The sequence below is a fragment of the Staurois parvus genome, unplaced genomic scaffold (genome assembly GCF_062004578.1).
Source record: "Staurois parvus isolate SC_StPar_1 unplaced genomic scaffold, SC_StPar_1.0 ptg002181l, whole genome shotgun sequence".
Classification (NCBI taxonomy): Eukaryota; Metazoa; Chordata; class Amphibia; order Anura; family Ranidae; genus Staurois; species Staurois parvus.
In genome coordinates this window covers 367372-387652 of record NW_028319977.1, presented here as the reverse complement: position 1 = coordinate 387652, position 20281 = coordinate 367372, and the positions used below count along the sequence as shown (strand labels likewise).

At 49.9% G+C, this 20281-nt stretch overlaps 14 non-coding genes across 14 annotated transcripts; 9 read left to right on the top strand and 5 right to left on the bottom strand.

The window, feature by feature from the left end:
* Positions 1–1951: 1951 nt before the first annotated feature.
* TRNAG-UCC (transfer RNA glycine (anticodon UCC)) lies at positions 1952–2023 on the top strand. Its single transcript has one exon. It is a non-coding gene; the product is annotated as a tRNA-Gly (tRNA).
* Positions 2024–4252: 2229 nt separating this feature from the next.
* On the bottom strand, positions 4253–4326 carry TRNAN-GUU (transfer RNA asparagine (anticodon GUU)). Its single transcript has one exon. It is a non-coding gene; the product is annotated as a tRNA-Asn (tRNA).
* A 599-nt stretch (positions 4327–4925) lies between these two features.
* On the top strand, positions 4926–4998 carry TRNAK-CUU (transfer RNA lysine (anticodon CUU)). Its single transcript has one exon. It is a non-coding gene; the product is annotated as a tRNA-Lys (tRNA).
* Positions 4999–5271: 273 nt separating this feature from the next.
* Positions 5272–5343, top strand: TRNAG-UCC (transfer RNA glycine (anticodon UCC)). The gene has a single exon. It is a non-coding gene; the product is annotated as a tRNA-Gly (tRNA).
* Positions 5344–8245: 2902 nt separating this feature from the next.
* On the top strand, positions 8246–8318 carry TRNAK-CUU (transfer RNA lysine (anticodon CUU)). Its single transcript has one exon. It is a non-coding gene; the product is annotated as a tRNA-Lys (tRNA).
* Positions 8319–8585: 267 nt separating this feature from the next.
* On the top strand, positions 8586–8657 carry TRNAG-UCC (transfer RNA glycine (anticodon UCC)). Its single transcript has one exon. It is a non-coding gene; the product is annotated as a tRNA-Gly (tRNA).
* A 2229-nt stretch (positions 8658–10886) lies between these two features.
* TRNAN-GUU (transfer RNA asparagine (anticodon GUU)) lies at positions 10887–10960 on the bottom strand. Its single transcript has one exon. It is a non-coding gene; the product is annotated as a tRNA-Asn (tRNA).
* Positions 10961–11102: 142 nt separating this feature from the next.
* On the bottom strand, positions 11103–11188 carry TRNAY-GUA (transfer RNA tyrosine (anticodon GUA)). The gene is given in 2 exon segments: positions 11103–11138; positions 11152–11188. It is a non-coding gene; the product is annotated as a tRNA-Tyr (tRNA).
* A 371-nt stretch (positions 11189–11559) lies between these two features.
* On the top strand, positions 11560–11632 carry TRNAK-CUU (transfer RNA lysine (anticodon CUU)). The gene has a single exon. It is a non-coding gene; the product is annotated as a tRNA-Lys (tRNA).
* Positions 11633–14879: 3247 nt separating this feature from the next.
* On the top strand, positions 14880–14952 carry TRNAK-CUU (transfer RNA lysine (anticodon CUU)). Its single transcript has one exon. It is a non-coding gene; the product is annotated as a tRNA-Lys (tRNA).
* A 273-nt stretch (positions 14953–15225) lies between these two features.
* Positions 15226–15297, top strand: TRNAG-UCC (transfer RNA glycine (anticodon UCC)). The gene has a single exon. It is a non-coding gene; the product is annotated as a tRNA-Gly (tRNA).
* Positions 15298–17526: 2229 nt separating this feature from the next.
* On the bottom strand, positions 17527–17600 carry TRNAN-GUU (transfer RNA asparagine (anticodon GUU)). The gene has a single exon. It is a non-coding gene; the product is annotated as a tRNA-Asn (tRNA).
* A 142-nt stretch (positions 17601–17742) lies between these two features.
* Positions 17743–17828, bottom strand: TRNAY-GUA (transfer RNA tyrosine (anticodon GUA)). The gene is given in 2 exon segments: positions 17743–17778; positions 17792–17828. It is a non-coding gene; the product is annotated as a tRNA-Tyr (tRNA).
* A 371-nt stretch (positions 17829–18199) lies between these two features.
* On the top strand, positions 18200–18272 carry TRNAK-CUU (transfer RNA lysine (anticodon CUU)). Its single transcript has one exon. It is a non-coding gene; the product is annotated as a tRNA-Lys (tRNA).
* Positions 18273–20281: the final 2009 nt, after the last annotated feature.

Sequence of the window (20281 nt, the reverse complement as noted above, 5' to 3'; positions counted from 1 at the left end):
GCCCTCCCTTGCAACTGGCCAGGGCGGTATCCGTATTCACGCTGTTCATTTGCCTAGCCCCTACCCATGTTCTGGAAAGCTCTCACAGCTTCCTGAAGGCGGGAATAACTCAGACAAACTCAAACAACATCAGAGAATCATGAGCAGACCTGACTAATCCATGGCAGCACTCTGTTAAGCAGAATACCACACTGAATTTACCCGACAGCCTCTCTGGTAAGCAGAGACCAACTATACAAATCCTAGCGCATGACTAGGAGAGTGCTACCGTGACATCTCAGGAGGGCTTTGAAAGCTTGTGGCTACCCAGACTGGGTCTTGGTTAAAACCTCCGCAAGGTCAGGGAAACAAACTGGGGAGAAGCAGAACACTAGGAGAAATCTAGTCATCCCGTATGTAACTGGAGCGTCGGAAAAACTCAGAAGGATCTTTAAGAAACATTGCATCCCTGTGTACTTCAAGCCCAGCATAGCCCCGGGGCACACGCTTAAACATTGACACTATCTGTATTCCACCTTTTTAACACCTCTATCCAGGCCATTTGACAACAATTGAGGCCTTTGGCCATGTCAATCTAGGCACTTTTAGCTATGCAGGCTTCCTGACACCAACAATGGGATCATGTAAGGTGAAAAAAGGTGCTTCCACAATTCTCACACATCCCCTGGTGTTCAGGTGTGAATAGAAATGCTGGGGTTTGTTCCTGAGACTCAGCGGAAGCGAAGAAGTGGCTTGACTAAACTATGAAAGATCTTGAACATTCCAGAAGAAGAGCAATTGATTGCAACATTATTCTAGTCCGTTTTCAAGGAATGTCTCGAGTGAATGGTTAATCGTCAGCCGTGTGAGACAAGCCAAAGGACGCTATTTGTCTTCTTAGGTTAGGGTGAGACTTGGCAGCGGGCCCTGCTAAGGTAAAGAGAAAGCACGAGCGTCCCTGGGTGGGCTTGAACCACCAACCTTTTGGTTAACAGCCGAACGCGCTAACCGATTGCGCCACAGAGACCACACGACAAGTGTGCTTGAGCTGGCCCAAAGGAGACATGAAAGATGAACTGAAGGTGCCTAAAAAGCTTCCCAATTGCACATTTGTAGAGATAAGAGATTGCCTTCTTTCTAAAAGGCAGAGACGCGGGGTAAAAAGCTCTTCCTTCGAGCCGGAATTGAACCAGCGACCTAAGGATTGCTGCTTTGTCTCTACAGTCCTCCGCTCTACCAGCTGAGCTATCCAAGGGAACTGGGAAGAGCACGTGACACCTTGCATGCTAAGCCAGCGCCGTACACTTTGCATTTGACCTTCTCGGTTGAGGTATTGCTTGATGCCGCCTCGGCCGGAAAGGGCAAATGAATGACTTGGCAGATGTTATGTGGGAGGCTACGGCTTGATGTTTTGCACAGAGAGAAAAGGGTTTGGAATCAGCCAGCGCATTTTGTTGTGATCCTCCAAAGTCACAGCAAAAATGGTGATGTAGCGCCCTGACAGCAAGTGAACAGAGTAGTACTTGGAAGCGCATTGAGTTTAGCCAAAGGAATTATGTCGAAAGCTATCAAAAAGTCTGCGGACTCAGGTGGCTGTGAGAGGCCTTGAAGTGCAAAAGTGCTGTAGCACGGCTAGCTCAGTCGGTAGAGCATGAGACTCTTAATCTCAGGGTCGTGGGTTCGAGCCCCACGTTGGGCGTGGGGCACATTCCGTGTCCCTTTTGCCCGAGTGAAAGGCCTTTGCAAAACTTGTATCTCCAGTTCCTTCATGCGCACTGCACAATCACACCTTTACCGTATCTACTGGCTTGGCTTCCTTTCTCTCCACGAATGGGGAAATATTTCTAGCTGATCTTCCTAGTGGTCACTTGGTACGGCAGCGAATGGACCTTGCGCTGGAGGGGGTCCGTGAGTCAATGTCATGTGTGGCCTTAATTGTATGGAGGTAGCAGGATGCCTGGCGCACAGCCTTGCGTTGGTGGTATAGTGGTGAGCATAGCTGCCTTCCAAGCAGTTGACCCGGGTTCGATTCCCGGCCAACGCAATCTCCTTCTTTGCGCCCTTGACAAAATACCACAGGGCCCCAGGTCCTTATCAAAAGCTCCTTAGATGTCTTGCCTTAGTGACGACTGTGGAAATATTCCTCGGCATCCCAACAGGCTCCGGCCTCCTGCTTTAACTCGCTCGCGGGGTACAGCAGTATCAAGCAACAAGGTTCAGGCATTTCAACCACTGATTCCCAAAGAATCAACTCTGTCACACACAGCGTTTCTAAGTATCTGCCTACCATTCTAACACCCTCAACTGGCAAGATAATGCACCATTTGGAAGAATGCTAAAGAATGTGTCAACAAGGAATGTAGACTGAAGTTGGAGCCGGAAGAAACAATCACGTCCCATGATGCCATCGGCCTTTTCACTTGTATACACTTGGCAGAGGCTGTTGAGATTGTAGGAAACATCTGAAAGGAGGTACGTCTCTTGACAGCCAAAAAGAACTAAAGCCTGACCAAGTGCATTCATTGCTGACCCTTGAGCCTTGAATTGTTCCATGGGGAAAAGACCAAGCCGTTTGTAAAGGCATGTGGATTCTACTTGGGTCAAGATTAGAGCATCAGCACCCCACAAGCTTTTAGTGAACCCATAAAGTCAGTGGACAAATACATCAAGTGTACACGGGAAGAGGCACTGAATAGCAAATGCCCCCTTTTGGACGACGTCTTACAAGGCAAGGAAGGGGCTGACTTGGGCATGGAGGTCTCCAGGAAACCTACCCACACAGACCGCTATCTGCCTTTTGACTCACACCACCACCCACTGGAACACGAGCTGGGGGTTCTTAGGACTCTGCAATATCCGGCTGACATGGTAGCAACCAAAAGAGTCTAAAGACAAAAGAACACAGATGCAACGCCACCCTTGCGAGGGACGCTGGCGTGTTTGCCCCGGTTTCCCTTGACTTCGCCCCGCAGCCAGGCACAGTGTATTTCTTCAGCCAAATACACATGCGCGCAAACGCTCCTTGCCTTCAATGACCGGACTAGGGGATGTTTGTTTTTGGAGTTTTCTTGTCGAGCTGGGGATAGGGATGGGGAATTGTAGTAGGATACTCCAAAATGAGAACTTTTCACACTGAAGACATCTAGCTGATCTCTTAGTTAAGCAGTATTGACGTCCTGACTGGCTTGAGGCCCTCAGGTCCACCCACCTGGGGCCTCATGGCAGCCGGCGCCAGGCGAGGCAGCCTGCCTCCAGCCCAGCTGTTCAGTCCTCTCCCAGGAAAGACGCTGAGCCCATGTGCTCGCAGAACATAAATGCCACTCCCAGCATGCCACAGGACTGCCCTCCCTTGCAACTGGCCAGGGCGGTATCCGTATTCACGCTGTTCATTTGCCTAGCCCCTACCCATGTTCTGGAAAGCTCTCACAGCTTCCTGAAGGCGGGAATAACTCAGACAAACTCAAACAACATCAGAGAATCATGAGCAGACCTGACTAATCCATGGCAGCACTCTGTTAAGCAGAATACCACACTGAATTTACCCGACAGCCTCTCTGGTAAGCAGAGACCAACTATACAAATCCTAGCGCATGACTAGGAGAGTGCTACCGTGACATCTCAGGAGGGCTTTGAAAGCTTGTGGCTACCCAGACTGGGTCTTGGTTAAAACCTCCGCAAGGTCAGGGAAACAAACTGGGGAGAAGCAGAACACTAGGAGAAATCTAGTCATCCCGTATGTAACTGGAGCGTCGGAAAAACTCAGAAGGATCTTTAAGAAACATTGCATCCCTGTGTACTTCAAGCCCAGCATAGCCCCGGGGCACACGCTTAAACATTGACACTATCTGTATTCCACGTTTTTAACACCTCTATCCAGGCCATTTGACAACAATTGAGGCCTTTGGCCATGTCAATCTAGGCACTTTTAGCTATGCAGGCTTCCTGACACCAACAATGGGATCATGTAAGGTGAAAAAAGGTGCTTCCACAATTCTCACACATCCCCTGGTGTTCAGGTGTGAATAGAAATGCTGGGGTTTGTTCCTGAGACTCAGCGGAAGCGAAGAAGTGGCTTGACTAAACTATGAAAGATCTTGAACATTCCAGAAGAAGAGCAATTGATTGCGACATTATTCTAGTCCGTTTTCAAGGAATGTCTCGAGTGAATGGTTAATCGTCAGCCGTGTGAGACAAGCCAAAGGACGCTATTTGTCTTCTTAGGTTAGGGTGAGACTTGGCAGCGGGCCCTGCTAAGGTAAAGAGAAAGCACGAGCGTCCCTGGGTGGGCTTGAACCACCAACCTTTCGGTTAACAGCCGAACGCGCTAACCGATTGCGCCACAGAGACCACACGACAAGCGTGCTTGAGCTGGCCCAAAGGAGACATGAAAGATGAACTGAAGGTGCCTAAAAAGCTTCCCAATTGCACATTTGTAGAGATAAGAGATTGCCTTCTTTCTAAAAGGCAGAGACGCGGGGTAAAAAGCTCTTCCTTTGAACCGGAATTGAACCAGCGACCTAAGGATTGCTGCTTTGTCTCTACAGTCCTCCGCTCTACCAGCTGAGCTATCCAAGGGAACTGGGAGGAGCACGTGACACCTTGCATGCTAAGCCAGCGCCGTACACTTTGCATTTGACCTTCTCGGTTGAGGTATTGCTTGATGCCGCCTCGGCCGGAAAGGGCAAATGAATGACTTGGCAGATGTTATGTGGGAGGCTACGGCTTGATGTTTTGCACAGAGAGAAAAGGGTTTGGAATCAGCCAGCGCATTTTGTTGTGATCCTCCAAAGTCACAGCAAAAATGGTGATGTAGCGCCCTGACAGCAAGTGAACAGAGTAGTACTTGGAAGCGCATTGAGTTTAGCCAAAGGAATTATGTCGAAAGCTATCAAAAAGTCTGCGGACTCAGGTGGCTGTGAGAGGCCTTGAAGTGCAAAAGTGCTGTAGCCCGGCTAGCTCAGTCGGTAGAGCATGAGACTCTTAATCTCAGGGTCGTGGGTTCGAGCCCCACGTTGGGCGTGGGGCACATTCCGTGTCCCTTTTGCCCGAGTGAAAGGCCTTTGCAAAACTTGTATCTCCAGTTCCTTCATGCGCACTGCACAATCACACCTTTACCGTATCTACTGGCTTGGCTTCCTTTCTCTCCACGAATGGGGAAATATTTCTAGCTGATCTTCCTAGTGGTCACTTGGTACGGCAGCGAATGGACCTTGCGCTGGAGGTGGTCCGTGAGTCAATGTCATGTGTGGCCTTAATTGTATGGAGGTAGCAGGATGCCTGGCGCACAGCCTTGCGTTGGTGGTATAGTGGTGAGCATAGCTGCCTTCCAAGCAGTTGACCCGGGTTCGATTCCCGGCCAACGCAATCTCCTTCTTTGCGCCCTTGACAAAATACCACAGGGCCCCAGGTCCTTATCAAAAGCTCCTTAGATGTCTTGCCTTAGTGACGACTGTGGAAATATTCCTCGGCATCCCAACAGGCTCCGGCCTCCTGCTTTAACTCGCTCGCGGGGTACAGCAGTATCAAGCAACAAGGTTCAGGCATTTCAACCACTGATTCCCAAAGAATCAACTCTGTCACACACAGCGTTTCTAAGTATCTGCCTACCATTCTAACACCCTCAACTGGCAAGATAATGCACCATTTGGAAGAATGCTAAAGAATGTGTCAACAAGGAATGTAGACTGAAGTTGGAGCCGGAAGAAACAATCACGTCCCATGATGCCATCGGCCTTTTCACTTGTATACACTTGGCAGAGGCTGTTGAGATTGTAGGAAACATCTGAAAGGAGGTACGTCTCTTGACAGCCAAAAAGAACTAAAGCCTGACCAAGTGCATTCATTGCTGACCCTTGAGCCTTGAATTGTTCCATGGGGAAAAGACCAAGCCGTTTGTAAAGGCATGTGGATTCTACTTGGGTCAAGATTAGAGCATCAGCACCCCACAAGCTTTTAGTGAACCCATAAAGTCAGTGGACAAATACATCAAGTGTACACGGGAAGAGGCACTGAATAGCAAATGCCCCCTTTTGGACGACGTCTTACAAGGCAAGGAAGGGGCTGACTTGGGCATGGAGGTCTCCAGGAAACCTACCCACACAGACCGCTATCTGCCTTTTGACTCACACCACCACCCACTGGAACACGAGCTGGGGGTTCTTAGGACTCTGCAATATCCGGCTGACATGGTAGCAACCAAAAGAGTCTAAAGACAAAAGAACACAGATGCAACGCCACCCTTGCGAGGGACGCTGGCGTGTTTGCCCCGGTTTCCCTTGACTTCGCCCCGCAGCCAGGCACAGTGTATTTCTTCAGCCAAATACACATGCGCGCAAACGCTCCTTGCCTTCAATGACCGGACTAGGGGATGTTTGTTTTTGGAGTTTTCTTGTCGAGCTGGGGATAGGGATGGGGAATTGTAGTAGGATACTCCAAAATGAGAACTTTTCACACTGAAGACATCTAGCTGATCTCTTAGTTAAGCAGTATTGACGTCCTGACTGGCTTGAGGCCCTCAGGTCCACCCACCTGGGGCCTCATGGCAGCCGGCGCCAGGCGAGGCAGCCTGCCTCCAGCCCAGCTGTTCAGTCCTCTCCCAGGAAAGACGCTGAGCCCATGTGCTCGCAGAACATAAATGCCACTCCCAGCATGCCACAGGACTGCCCTCCCTTGCAACTGGCCAGGGCGGTATCCGTATTCACGCTGTTCATTTGCCTAGCCCCTACCCATGTTCTGGAAAGCTCTCACAGCTTCCTGAAGGCGGGAATAACTCAGACAAACTCAAACAACATCAGAGAATCATGAGCAGACCTGACTAATCCATGGCAGCACTCTGTTAAGCAGAATACCACACTGAATTTACCCGACAGCCTCTCTGGTAAGCAGAGACCAACTATACAAATCCTAGCGCATGACTAGGAGAGTGCTACCGTGACATCTCAGGAGGGCTTTGAAAGCTTGTGGCTACCCAGACTGGGTCTTGGTTAAAACCTCCGCAAGGTCAGGGAAACAAACTGGGGAGAAGCAGAACACTAGGAGAAATCTAGTCATCCCGTATGTAACTGGAGCGTCGGAAAAACTCAGAAGGATCTTTAAGAAACATTGCATCCCTGTGTACTTCAAGCCCAGCATAGCCCCGGGGCACACGCTTAAACATTGACACTATCTGTATTCCACGTTTTTAACACCTCTATCCAGGCGATTTGACAACAATTGAGGCCTTTGGCCATGTCAATCTAGGCACTTTTAGCTATGCAGGCTTCCTGACACCAACAATGGGATCATGTAAGGTGAAAAAAGGTGCTTCCACAATTCTCACACATCCCCTGGTGTTCAGGTGTGAATAGAAATGCTGGGGTTTGTTCCTGAGACTCAGCGGAAGCGAAGAAGTGGCTTGACTAAACTATGAAAGATCTTGAACATTCCAGAAGAAGAGCAATTGATTGCGACATTATTTTAGTCCGTTTTCAAGGAATGTCTCGAGTGAATGGTTAATCGTCAGCCGTGTGAGACAAGCCAAAGGACGCTATTTGTCTTCTTAGGTTAGGGTGAGACTTGGCAGCGGGCCCTGCTAAGGTAAAGAGAAAGCACGAGCGTCCCTGGGTGGGCTTGAACAACCAACCTTTCGGTTAACAGCCGAATGCGCTAACCGATTGCGCCACAGAGACCACACGACAAGCGTGCTTGAGCTGGCCCAAAGGAGACATGAAAGATGAACTGAAGGTGCCTAAAAAGCTTCCCAATTGCACATTTGTAGAGATAAGAGATTGCCTTCTTTCTAAAAGGCAGAGACGCGGGGTAAAAAGCTCTTCCTTTGAGCCGGAATTGAACCAGCGACCTAAGGATTGCTGCTTTGTCTCTACAGTCCTCCGCTCTACCAGCTGAGCTATCGAAGGGAACTGGGAAGCGCACGTGACACCTTGCATGCTAAGCCAGCGCCGTACACTTTGCATTTGACCTTCTCGGTTGAGGTATTGCTTGATGCCGCCTCGGCCGGAAAGGGCAAATGAATGACTTGGCAGATGTTATGTGGGAGGCTACGGCTTGATGTTTTGCACAGAGAGAAAAGGGTTTGGAATCAGCCAGCGCATTTTGTTGTGATCCTCCAAAGTCACAGCAAAAATGGTGATGTAGCGCCCTGACAGCAAGTGAACAGAGTAGTACTTGGAAGCGCATTGAGTTTAGCCAAAGGAATTATGTCGAAAGCTATCAAAAAGTCTGCGGACTCAGGTGGCTGTGAGAGGCCTTGAAGTGCAAAAGTGCTGTAGCCCGGCTAGCTCAGTCGGTAGAGCATGAGACTCTTAATCTCAGGGTCGTGGGTTCGAGCCCCACGTTGGGCGTGGGGCACATTCCGTGTCCCTTTTGCCCGAGTGAAAGGCCTTTGCAAAACTTGTATCTCCAGTTCCTTCATGCGCACTGCACAATCACACCTTTACCGTATCTACTGGCTTGGCTTCCTTTCTCTATGGGGAAATATTTCTAGCTGATCTTCCTAGTGGTCACTTGGTACGGCAGCGAATGGACCTTGCGCTGGAGGGGGTCCGTGAGTCAATGTCATGTGTGGCCTTAATTGTATGGAGGTAGCAGGATGCCTGGCGCACAGCCTTGCGTTGGTGGTATAGTGGTGAGCATAGCTGCCTTCCAAGCAGTTGACCCGGGTTCGATTCCCGGCCAACGCAATCTCCTTCTTTGCGCCCTTGACAAAATACCACAGGGCCCCAGGTCCTTATCAAAAGCTCCTTAGATGTCTTGCCTTAGTGACGACTGTGGAAATATTCCTCGGCATCCCAACAGGCTCCGGCCTCCTGCTTTAACTCGCTCGCGGGGTACAGCAGTATCAAGCAACAAGGTTCAGGCATTTCAACCACTGATTCCCAAAGAATCAACTCTGTCACACACAGCGTTTCTAAGTATCTGCCTACCATTCTAACACCCTCAACTGGCAAGATAATGCACCATTTGGAAGAATGCTAAAGAATGTGTCAACAAGGAATGTAGACTGAAGTTGGAGCCGGAAGAAACAATCACGTCCCATGATGCCATCGGCCTTTTCACTTGTATACACTTGGCAGAGGCTGTTGAGATTGTGGGAAACATCTGAAAGGAGGTACGTCTCTTGACAGCCAAAAAGAACTAAAGCCTGACCAAGTGCATTCATTGCTGACCCTTGAGCCTTGAATTGTTCCATGGGGAAAAGACCAAGCCGTTTGTAAAGGCATGTGGATTCTACTTGGGTCAAGATTAGAGCATCAGCACCCCACAAGCTTTTAGTGAACCCATAAAGTCAGTGGACAAATACATCAAGTGTACACGGGAAGAGGCACTGAATAGCAAATGCCCCCTTTTGGACGACGTCTTACAAGGCAAGGAAGGGGCTGACTTGGGCATGGAGGTCTCCAGGAAACCTACCCACACAGACCGCTATCTGCCTTTTGACTCACACCACCACCCACTGGAACACGAGCTGGGGGTTCTTAGGACTCTGCAATATCCGGCTGACATGGTAGCAACCAAAAGAGTCTAAAGACAAAAGAACACAGATGCAACGCCACCCTTGCGAGGGACGCTGGCGTGTTTGCCCCGGTTTCCCTTGACTTCGCCCCGCAGCCAGGCACAGTGTATTTCTTCAGCCAAATACACATGCGCGCAAACGCTCCGTGCCTTCAATGACCGGACTAGGGGATGTTTGTTTTTGGAGTTTTCTTGTCGAGCTGGGGATAGGGATGGGGAATTGTAGTAGGATACTCCAAAATGAGAACTTTTCACACTGAAGACATCTAGCTGATCTCTTAGTTAAGCAGTATTGACGTCCTGACTGGCTTGAGGCCCTCAGGTCCACCCACCTGGGGCCTCATGGCAGCCGGCGCCAGGCGAGGCAGCCTGCCTCCAGCCCAGCTGTTCAGTCCTCTCCCAGGAAAGACGCTGAGCCCATGTGCTCGCAGAACATAAATGCCACTCCCAGCATGCCACAGGACTGCCCTCCCTTGCAACTGGCCAGGGCGGTATCCGTATTCACGCTGTTCATTTGCCTAGCCCCTACCCATGTTCTGGAAAGCTCTCACAGCTTCCTGAAGGCGGGAATAACTCAGACAAACTCAAACAACATCAGAGAATCATGAGCAGACCTGACTAATCCATGGCAGCACTCTGTTAAGCAGAATACCACACTGAATTTACCCGACAGCCTCTCTGGTAAGCAGAGACCAACTATACAAATCCTAGCGCATGACTAGGAGAGTGCTACCGTGACATCTCAGGAGGGCTTTGAAAGCTTGTGGCTACCCAGACTGGGTCTTGGTTAAAACCTCCGCAAGGTCAGGGAAACAAACTGGGGAGAAGCAGAACACTAGGAGAAATCTAGTCATCCCGTATGTAACTGGAGCGTCGGAAAAACTCAGAAGGATCTTTAAGAAACATTGCATCCCTGTGTACTTCAAGCCCAGCATAGCCCCGGGGCACACGCTTAAACATTGACACTATCTGTATTCCACGTTTTTAACACCTCTATCCAGGCCATTTGACAACAATTGAGGCCTTTGGCCATGTCAATCTAGGCACTTTTAGCTATGCAGGCTTCCTGACACCAACAATGGGATCATGTAAGGTGAAAAAAGGTGCTTCCACAATTCTCACACATCCCCTGGTGTTCAGGTGTGAATAGAAATGCTGGGGTTTGTTCCTGAGACTCAGCGGAAGCGAAGAAGTGGCTTGACTAAACTATGAAAGATCTTGAACATTCCAGAAGAAGAGCAATTGATTGCGACATTATTCTAGTCCGTTTTCAAGGAATGTCTCGAGTGAATGGTTAATCGTCAGCCGTGTGAGACAAGCCAAAGGATGCTATTTGTCTTCTTAGGTTAGGGTGAGACTTGGCAGCGGGCCCTGCTAAGGTAAAGAGAAAGCACGAGCGTCCCTGAGTGGGCTTGAACCACCAACCTTTCGGTTAACAGCCGAACGCGCTAACCGATTGCGCCACAGAGACCACACGACAAGCGTGCTTGAGCTGGCCCAAAGGAGACATGAAAGATGAACTGAAGGTGCCTAAAAAGCTTCCCAATTGCACATTTGTAGAGATAAGAGATTGCCTTCTTTCTAAAAGGCAGAGACGCGGGGTAAAAAGCTCTTCCTTCGAGCCGGAATTGAACCAGCGACCTAAGGATTGCTGCTTTGTCTCTACAGTCCTCCGCTCTACCAGCTGAGCTATCGAAGGGAACTGGGAAGAGCACGTGACACCTTGCATGCTAAGCCAGCGCCGTACACTTTGCATTTGACCTTCTCGGTTGAGGTATTGCTTGATGCCGCCTCGGCCGGAAAGGGCAAATGAATGACTTGGCAGATGTTATGTGGGAGGCTACGGCTTGATGTTTTGCACAGAGAGAAAAGGGTTTGGAATCAGCCAGCGCATTTTGTTGTGATCCTCCAAAGTCACAGCAAAAATGGTGATGTAGCGCCCTGACAGCAAGTGAACAGAGTAGTACTTGGAAGCGCATTGAGTTTAGCCAAAGGAATTATGTCGAAAGCTATCAAAAAGTCTGCGGACTCAGGTGGCTGTGAGAGGCCTTGAAGTGCAAAAGTGCTGTAGCCCGGCTAGCTCAGTCGGTAGAGCATGAGACTCTTAATCTCAGGGTCGTGGGTTCGAGCCCCACGTTGGGCGTGGGACACATTCCGTGTCCCTTTTGCCCGAGTGAAAGGCCTTTGCAAAACTTGTATCTCCAGTTCCTTCATGCGCACTGCACAATCACACCTTTACCGTATCTACTGGCTTGGCTTCCTTTCTCTCCACGAATGGGGAAATATTTCTAGCTGATCTTCCTAGTGGTCACTTGGTACGGCAGCGAATGGACCTTGCGCTGGAGGGGGTCCGTGAGTCAATGTCATGTGTGGCCTTAATTGTATAGAGGTAGCAGGATGCCTGGCGCACAGCCTTGTGTTGGTGGTATAGTGGTGAGCATAGCTGCCTTCCAAGCAGTTGACCCGGGTTCGATTCCCGGCCAACGCAATCTCCTTCTTTGCGCCCTTGACAAAATACCACAGGGCCCCAGGTCCTTATCAAAAGCTCCTTAGATGTCTTGCCTTAGTGACGACTGTGGAAATATTCCTCGGCATCCCAACAGGCTCCGGCCTCCTGCTTTAACTCGCTCGCGGGGTACAGCAGTATCAAGCAACAAGGTTCAGGCATTTCAACCACTGATTCCCAAAGAATCAACTCTGTCACACACAGCGTTTCTAAGTATCTGCCTACCATTCTAACACCCTCAACTGGCAAGATAATGCACCATTTGGAAGAATGCTAAAGAATGTGTCAACAAGGAATGTAGACTGAAGTTGGAGCCGGAAGAAACAATCACGTCCCATGATGCCATCGGCCTTTTCACTTGTATACACTTGGCAGAGGCTGTTGAGATTGTGGGAAACATCTGAAAGGAGGTACGTCTCTTGACAGCCAAAAAGAACTAAAGCCTGACCAAGTGCATTCATTGCTGACCCTTGAGCCTTGAATTGTTCCATGGGGAAAAGACCAAGCCGTTTGTAAAGGCATGTGGATTCTACTTGGGTCAAGATTAGAGCATCAGCACCCCACAAGCTTTTAGTGAACCCATAAAGTCAGTGGACAAATACATCAAGTGTACACGGGAAGAGGCACTGAATAGCAAATGCCCCCTTTTGGACGGCGTCTTACAAGGCAAGGAAGGGGCTGACTTGGGCATGGAGGTCTCCAGGAAACCTACCCACACAGACCGCTATCTGCCTTTTGACTCACACCACCACCCACTGGAACACGAGCTGGGGGTTCTTAGGACTCTGCAATATCCGGCTGACATGGTAGCAACCAAAAGAGTCTAAAGACAAAAGAACACAGATGCAACGCCACCCTTGCGAGGGACGCTGGCGTGTTTGCCCCGGTTTCCCTTGACTTCGCCCCGCAGCCAGGCACAGTGTATTTCTTCAGCCAAATACACACGCGCGCAAACGCTCCTTGCCTTCAATGACCGGACTAGGGGATGTTTGTTTTTGGAGTTTTCTTGTCGAGCTGGGGATAGGGATGGGGAATTGTAGTAGGATACTCCAAAATGAGAACTTTTCACACTGAAGACATCTAGCTGATCTCTTAGTTAAGCAGTATTGACGTCCTGACTGGCTTGAGGCCCTCAGGTCCACCCACCTGGGGCCTCATGGCAGCCGGCGCCAGGCGAGGCAGCCTGCCTCCAGCCCAGCTGTTCAGTCCTCTCCCAGGAAAGACGCTGAGCCCATGTGCTCGCAGAACATAAATGCCACTCCCAGCATGCCACAGGACTGCCCTCCCTTGCAACTGGCCAGGGCGGTATCCGTATTCACGCTGTTCATTTGCCTAGCCCCTACCCATGTTCTGGAAAGCTCTCACAGCTTCCTGAAGGCGGGAATAACTCAGACAAACTCAAACAACATCAGAGAATCATGAGCAGACCTGACTAATCCATGGCAGCACTCTGTTAAGCAGAATACCACACTGAATTTACCCGACAGCCTCTCTGGTAAGCAGAGACCAACTATACAAATCCTAGCGCATGACTAGGAGAGTGCTACCGTGACATCTCAGGAGGGCTTTGAAAGCTTGTGGCTACCCAGACTGGGTCTTGGTTAAAACCTCCGCAAGGTCAGGGAAACAAACTGGGGAGAAGCAGAACACTAGGAGAAATCTAGTCATCCCGTATGTAACTGGAGCGTCGGAAAAACTCAGAAGGATCTTTAAGAAACATTGCATCCCTGTGTACTTCAAGCCCAGCATAGCCCCGGGGCACACGCTTAAACATTGACACTATCTGTATTCCACGTTTTTAACACCTCTATCCAGGCGATTTGACAACAATTGAGGCCTTTGGCCATGTCAATCTAGGCACTTTTAGCTATGCAGGCTTCCTGACACCAACAATGGGATCATGTAAGGTGAAAAAAGGTGCTTCCACAATTCTCACACATCCCCTGGTGTTCAGGTGTGAATAGAAATGCTGGGGTTTGTTCCTGAGACTCAGCGGAAGCGAAGAAGTGGCTTGACTAAACTATGAAAGATCTTGAACATTCCAGAAGAAGAGCAATTGATTGCGACATTATTCTAGTCCGTTTTCAAGGAATGTCTCGAGTGAATGGTTAATCGTCAGCCGTGTGAGACAAGCCAAAGGACGCTATTTGTCTTCTTAGGTTAGGGTGAGACTTGGCAGCGGGCCCTGCTAAGGTAAAGAGAAAGCACGAGCGTCCCTGGGTGGGCTTGAACCACCAACCTTTTGGTTAACAGCCGAACGCGCTAACCGATTGCGCCACAGAGACCACACGACAAGCGTGCTTGAGCTGGCCCAAAGGAGACATGAAAGATGAACTGAAGGTGCCTAAAAAGCTTCCCAATTGCACATTTGTAGAGATAAGAGATTGCCTTCTTTCTAAAAGGCAGAGACGCGGGGTAAAAAGCTCTTCCTGCGAGCCGGAATTGAACCAGCGACCTAAGGATTGCTGCTTTGTCTCTACAGTCCTCCGCTGTACCAGCTGAGCTATCGAAGAGAACTGGGAAGCGCACGTGACACCTTGCATGCTAAGCCAGCGCCGTACACTTTGCATTTGACCTTCTCGGTTGAGGTATTGCTTGATGCCGCCTCGGCCGGAAAGGGCAAATGAATGACTTGGCAGATGTTATGTGGGAGGCTACGGCTTGATGTTTTGCACAGAGAGAAAAGGGTTTGGAATCAGCCAGCGCATTTTGTTGTGATCCTCCAAAGTCACAGCAAAAATGGTGATGTAGCGCCCTGACAGCAAGTGAACAGAGTAGTACTTGGAAGCGCATTGAGTTTAGCCAAAGGAATTATGTCGAAAGCTATCAAAAAGTCTGCGGACTCAGGTGGCTGTGAGAGGCCTTGAAGTGCAAAAGTGCTGTAGCCCGGCTAGCTCAGTCGGTAGAGCATGAGACTCTTAATCTCAGGGTCGTGGGTTCGAGCCCCACGTTGGGCGTGGGACACATTCCGTGTCCCTTTTGCCCGAGTGAAAGGCCTTTGCAAAACTTGTATCTCCAGTTCCTTCATGCGCACTGCACAATCACACCTTTACCGTATCTACTGGCTTGGCTTCCTTTCTCTCCACGAATGGGGAAATATTTCTAGCTGATCTTCCTAGTGGTCACTTGGTACGGCAGCGAATGGACCTTGCGCTGGAGGGGGTCCGTGAGTCAATGTCATGTGTGGCCTTAATTGTATAGAGGTAGCAGGATGCCTGGCGCACAGCCTTGCGTTGGTGGTATAGTGGTGAGCATAGCTGCCTTCCAAGCAGTTGACCCGGGTTCGATTCCCGGCCAACGCAATCTCCTTCTTTGCGCCCTTGACAAAATACCACAGGGCCCCAGGTCCTTATCAAAAGCTCCTTAGATGTCTTGCCTTAGTGACGACTGTGGAAATATTCCTCGGCATCCCAACAGGCTCCGGCCTCCTGCTTTAACTCGCTCGCGGGGTACAGCAGTATCAAGCAACAAGGTTCAGGCATTTCAACCACTGATTCCCAAAGAATCAACTCTGTCACACACAGCGTTTCTAAGTATCTGCCTACCATTCTAACACCCTCAACTGGCAAGATAATGCACCATTTGGAAGAATGCTAAAGAATGTGTCAACAAGGAATGTAGACTGAAGTTGGAGCCGGAAGAAACAATCACGTCCCATGATGCCATCGGCCTTTTCACTTGTATACACTTGGCAGAGGCTGTTGAGATTGTGGGAAACATCTGAAAGGAGGTACGTCTCTTGACAGCCAAAAAGAACTAAAGCCTGACCAAGTGCATTCATTGCTGACCCTTGAGCCTTGAATTGTTCCATGGGGAAAAGACCAAGCCGTTTGTAAAGGCATGTGGATTCTACTTGGGTCAAGATTAGAGCATCAGCACCCCACAAGCTTTTAGTGAACCCATAAAGTCAGTGGACAAATACATCAAGTGTACACGGGAAGAGGCACTGAATAGCAAATGCCCCCTTTTGGACGACGTCTTACAAGGCAAGGAAGGGGCTGACTTGGGCATGGAGGTCTCCAGGAAACCTACCCACACAGACCGCTATCTGCCTTTTGACTCACACCACCACCCACTGGAACACGAGCTGGGGGTTCTTAGGACTCTGCAATATCCGGCTGACATGGTAGCAACCAAAAGAGTCTAAAGACAAAAGAACACAGATGCAACGCCACCCTTGCGAGGGACGCTGGCGTGTTTGCCCCGGTTTCCCTTGACTTCGCCCCGCAGCCAGGCACAGTGTATTTCTTCAGCCAAATACACATGCGCGCAAACGCTCCGTGCCTTCAATGACCGGACTAGGGGATGTTTGTTTTTGGAGTTTTCTTGTCGAGCTGGGGATAGGGATGGGGAATTGTAGTAGGATACTCCAAAATGAGAACTTTTCACACTGAAGACATCTAGCTGATCTCTTAGTTAAGCAGTATTGACGTCCTGACTGGCTTGAGGCCCTCAGGTCCACCCACCTGGGGCCTCATGGCAGCCGGCGCCAGGCGAGGCAGCCTGCCTCCAGCCCAGCTGTTCAGTCCTCTCCCAGGAAAGACGCTGAGCCCATGTGCTCGCAGAACATAAATGCCACTCCCAGCATGCCACAGGACTGCCCTCCCTTGCAACTGGCCAGGGCGGTATCCGTATTCACGCTGTTCATTTGCCTAGCCCCTACCCATGTTCTGGAAAGCTCTCACAGCTTCCTGAAGGCGGGAATAACTCAGACAAACTCAAACAACATCAGAGAATCATGAGCAGACCTGACTAATCCATGGCAGCACTCTGTTAAGCAGAATACCACACTGAATTTACCCGACAGCCTCTCTGGTAAGCAGAGACCAACTATACAAATCCTAGCGCATGACTAGGAGAGTGCTACCGTGACATCTCAGGAGGGCTTTGAAAGCTTGTGGCTACCCAGACTGGGTCTTGGTTAAAACCTCCGCAAGGTCAGGGAAACAAACTGGGGAGAAGCAGAACACTAGGAGAAATCTAGTCATCCCGTATGTAACTGGAGCGTCGGAAAAACTCAGAAGGATCTTTAAGAAACATTGCATCCCTGTGTACTTCAAGCCCAGCATAGCCCCGGGGCACACGCTTAAACATTGACACTATCTGTATTCCACGTTTTTAACACCTCTATCCAGGCCATTTGACAACAATTGAGGCCTTTGGCCATGTCAATCTAGGCACTTTTAGCTATGCAGGCTTCCTGACACCAACAATGGGATCATGTAAGGTGAAAAAAGGTGCTTCCACAATTCTCACACATCCCCTGGTGTTCAGGTGTGAATAGAAATGCTGGGGTTTGTTCCTGAGACTCAGCGGAAGCGAAGAAGTGGCTTGACTAAACTATGAAAGATCTTGAACATTCCAGAAGAAGAGCAATTGATTGCGACATTATTCTAGTCCGTTTTCAAGGAATGTCTCGAGTGAATGGTTAATCGTCAGCCGTGTGAGACAAGCCAAAGGATGCTATTTGTCTTCTTAGGTTAGGGTGAGACTTGGCAGCGGGCCCTGCTAAGGTAAAGAGAAAGCACGAGCGTCCCTGAGTGGGCTTGAACCACCAACCTTTCGGTTAACAGCCGAACGCGCTAACCGATTGCGCCACAGAGACCACACGACAAGCGTGCTTGAGCTGGCCCAAAGGAGACATGAAAGATGAACTGAAGGTGCCTAAAAAGCTTCCCAATTGCACATTTGTAGAGATAAGAGATTGCCTTCTTTCTAAAAGGCAGAGACGCGGGGTAAAAAGCTCTTCCTTCGAGCCGGAATTGAACCAGCGACCTAAGGATTGCTGCTTTGTCTCTACAGTCCTCCGCTCTACCAGCTGAGCTATCGAAGGGAACTGGGAAGAGCACGTGACACCTTGCATGCTAAGCCAGCGCCGTACACTTTGCATTTGACCTTCTCGGTTGAGGTATTGCTTGATGCCGCCTCGGCCGGAAAGGGCAAATGAATGACTTGGCAGATGTTATGTGGGAGGCTACGGCTTGATGTTTTGCACAGAGAGAAAAGGGTTTGGAATCAGCCAGCGCATTTTGTTGTGATCCTCCAAAGTCACAGCAAAAATGGTGATGTAGCGCCCTGACAGCAAGTGAACAGAGTAGTACTTGGAAGCGCATTGAGTTTAGCCAAAGGAATTATGTCGAAAGCTATCAAAAAGTCTGCGGACTCAGGTGGCTGTGAGAGGCCTTGAAGTGCAAAAGTGCTGTAGCCCGGCTAGCTCAGTCGGTAGAGCATGAGACTCTTAATCTCAGGGTCGTGGGTTCGAGCCCCACGTTGGGCGTGGGACACATTCCGTGTCCCTTTTGCCCGAGTGAAAGGCCTTTGCAAAACTTGTATCTCCAGTTCCTTCATGCGCACTGCACAATCACACCTTTACCGTATCTACTGGCTTGGCTTCCTTTCTCTCCACGAATGGGGAAATATTTCTAGCTGATCTTCCTAGTGGTCACTTGGTACGGCAGCGAATGGACCTTGCGCTGGAGGGGGTCCGTGAGTCAATGTCATGTGTGGCCTTAATTGTATAGAGGTAGCAGGATGCCTGGCGCACAGCCTTGTGTTGGTGGTATAGTGGTGAGCATAGCTGCCTTCCAAGCAGTTGACCCGGGTTCGATTCCCGGCCAACGCAATCTCCTTCTTTGCGCCCTTGACAAAATACCACAGGGCCCCAGGTCCTTATCAAAAGCTCCTTAGATGTCTTGCCTTAGTGACGACTGTGGAAATATTCCTCGGCATCCCAACAGGCTCCGGCCTCCTGCTTTAACTCGCTCGCGGGGTACAGCAGTATCAAGCAACAAGGTTCAGGCATTTCAACCACTGATTCCCAAAGAATCAACTCTGTCACACACAGCGTTTCTAAGTATCTGCCTACCATTCTAACACCCTCAACTGGCAAGATAATGCACCATTTGGAAGAATGCTAAAGAATGTGTCAACAAGGAATGTAGACTGAAGTTGGAGCCGGAAGAAACAATCACGTCCCATGATGCCATCGGCCTTTTCACTTGTATACACTTGGCAGAGGCTGTTGAGATTGTGGGAAACATCTGAAAGGAGGTACGTCTCTTGACAGCCAAAAAGAACTAAAGCCTGACCAAGTGCATTCATTGCTGACCCTTGAGCCTTGAATTGTTCCATGGGGAAAAGACCAAGCCGTTTGTAAAGGCATGTGGATTCTACTTGGGTCAAGATTAGAGCATCAGCACCCCACAAGCTTTTAGTGAACCCATAAAGTCAGTGGACAAATACATCAAGTGTACACGGGAAGAGGCACTGAATAGCAAATGCCCCCTTTTGGACGGCGTCTTACAAGGCAAGGAAGGGGCTGACTTGGGCATGGAGGTCTCCAGGAAACCTACCCACACAGACCGCTATCTGCCTTTTGACTCACACCACCACCCACTGGAACACGAGCTGGGGGTTCTTAGGACTCTGCAATATCCGGCTGACATGGTAGCAACCAAAAGAGTCTAAAGACAAAAGAACACAGATGCAACGCCACCCTTGCGAGGGACGCTGGCGTGTTTGCCCCGGTTTCCCTTGACTTCGCCCCGCAGCCAGGCACAGTGTATTTCTTCAGCCAAATACACACGCGCGCAAACGCTCCTTGCCTTCAATGACCGGACTAGGGGATGTTTGTTTTTGGAGTTTTCTTGTCGAGCTGGGGATAGGGATGGGGAATTGTAGTAGGATACTCCAAAATGAGAACTTTTCACACTGAAGACATCTAGCTGATCTCTTAGTTAAGCAGTATTGACGTCCTGACTGGCTTGAGGCCCTCAGGTCCACCCACCTGGGGCCTCATGGCAGCCGGCGCCAGGCGAGGCAGCCTGCCTCCAGCCCAGCTGTTCAGTCCTCTCCCAGGAAAGACGCTGAGCCCATGTGCTCGCAGAACATAAATGCCACTCCCAGCATGCCACAGGACTGCCCTCCCTTGCAACTGGCCAGGGCGGTATCCGTATTCACGCTGTTCATTTGCCTAGCCCCTACCCATGTTCTGGAAAGCTCTCACAGCTTCCTGAAGGCGGGAATAACTCAGACAAACTCAAACAACATCAGAGAATCATGAGCAGACCTGACTAATCCATGGCAGCACTCTGTTAAGCAGAATACCACACTGAATTTACCCGACAGCCTCTCTGGTAAGCAGAGACCAACTATACAAATCCTAGCGCATGACTAGGAGAGTGCTACCGTGACATCTCAGGAGGGCTTTGAAAGCTTGTGGCTACCCAGACTGGGTCTTGGTTAAAACCTCCGCAAGGTCAGGGAAACAAACTGGGGAGAAGCAGA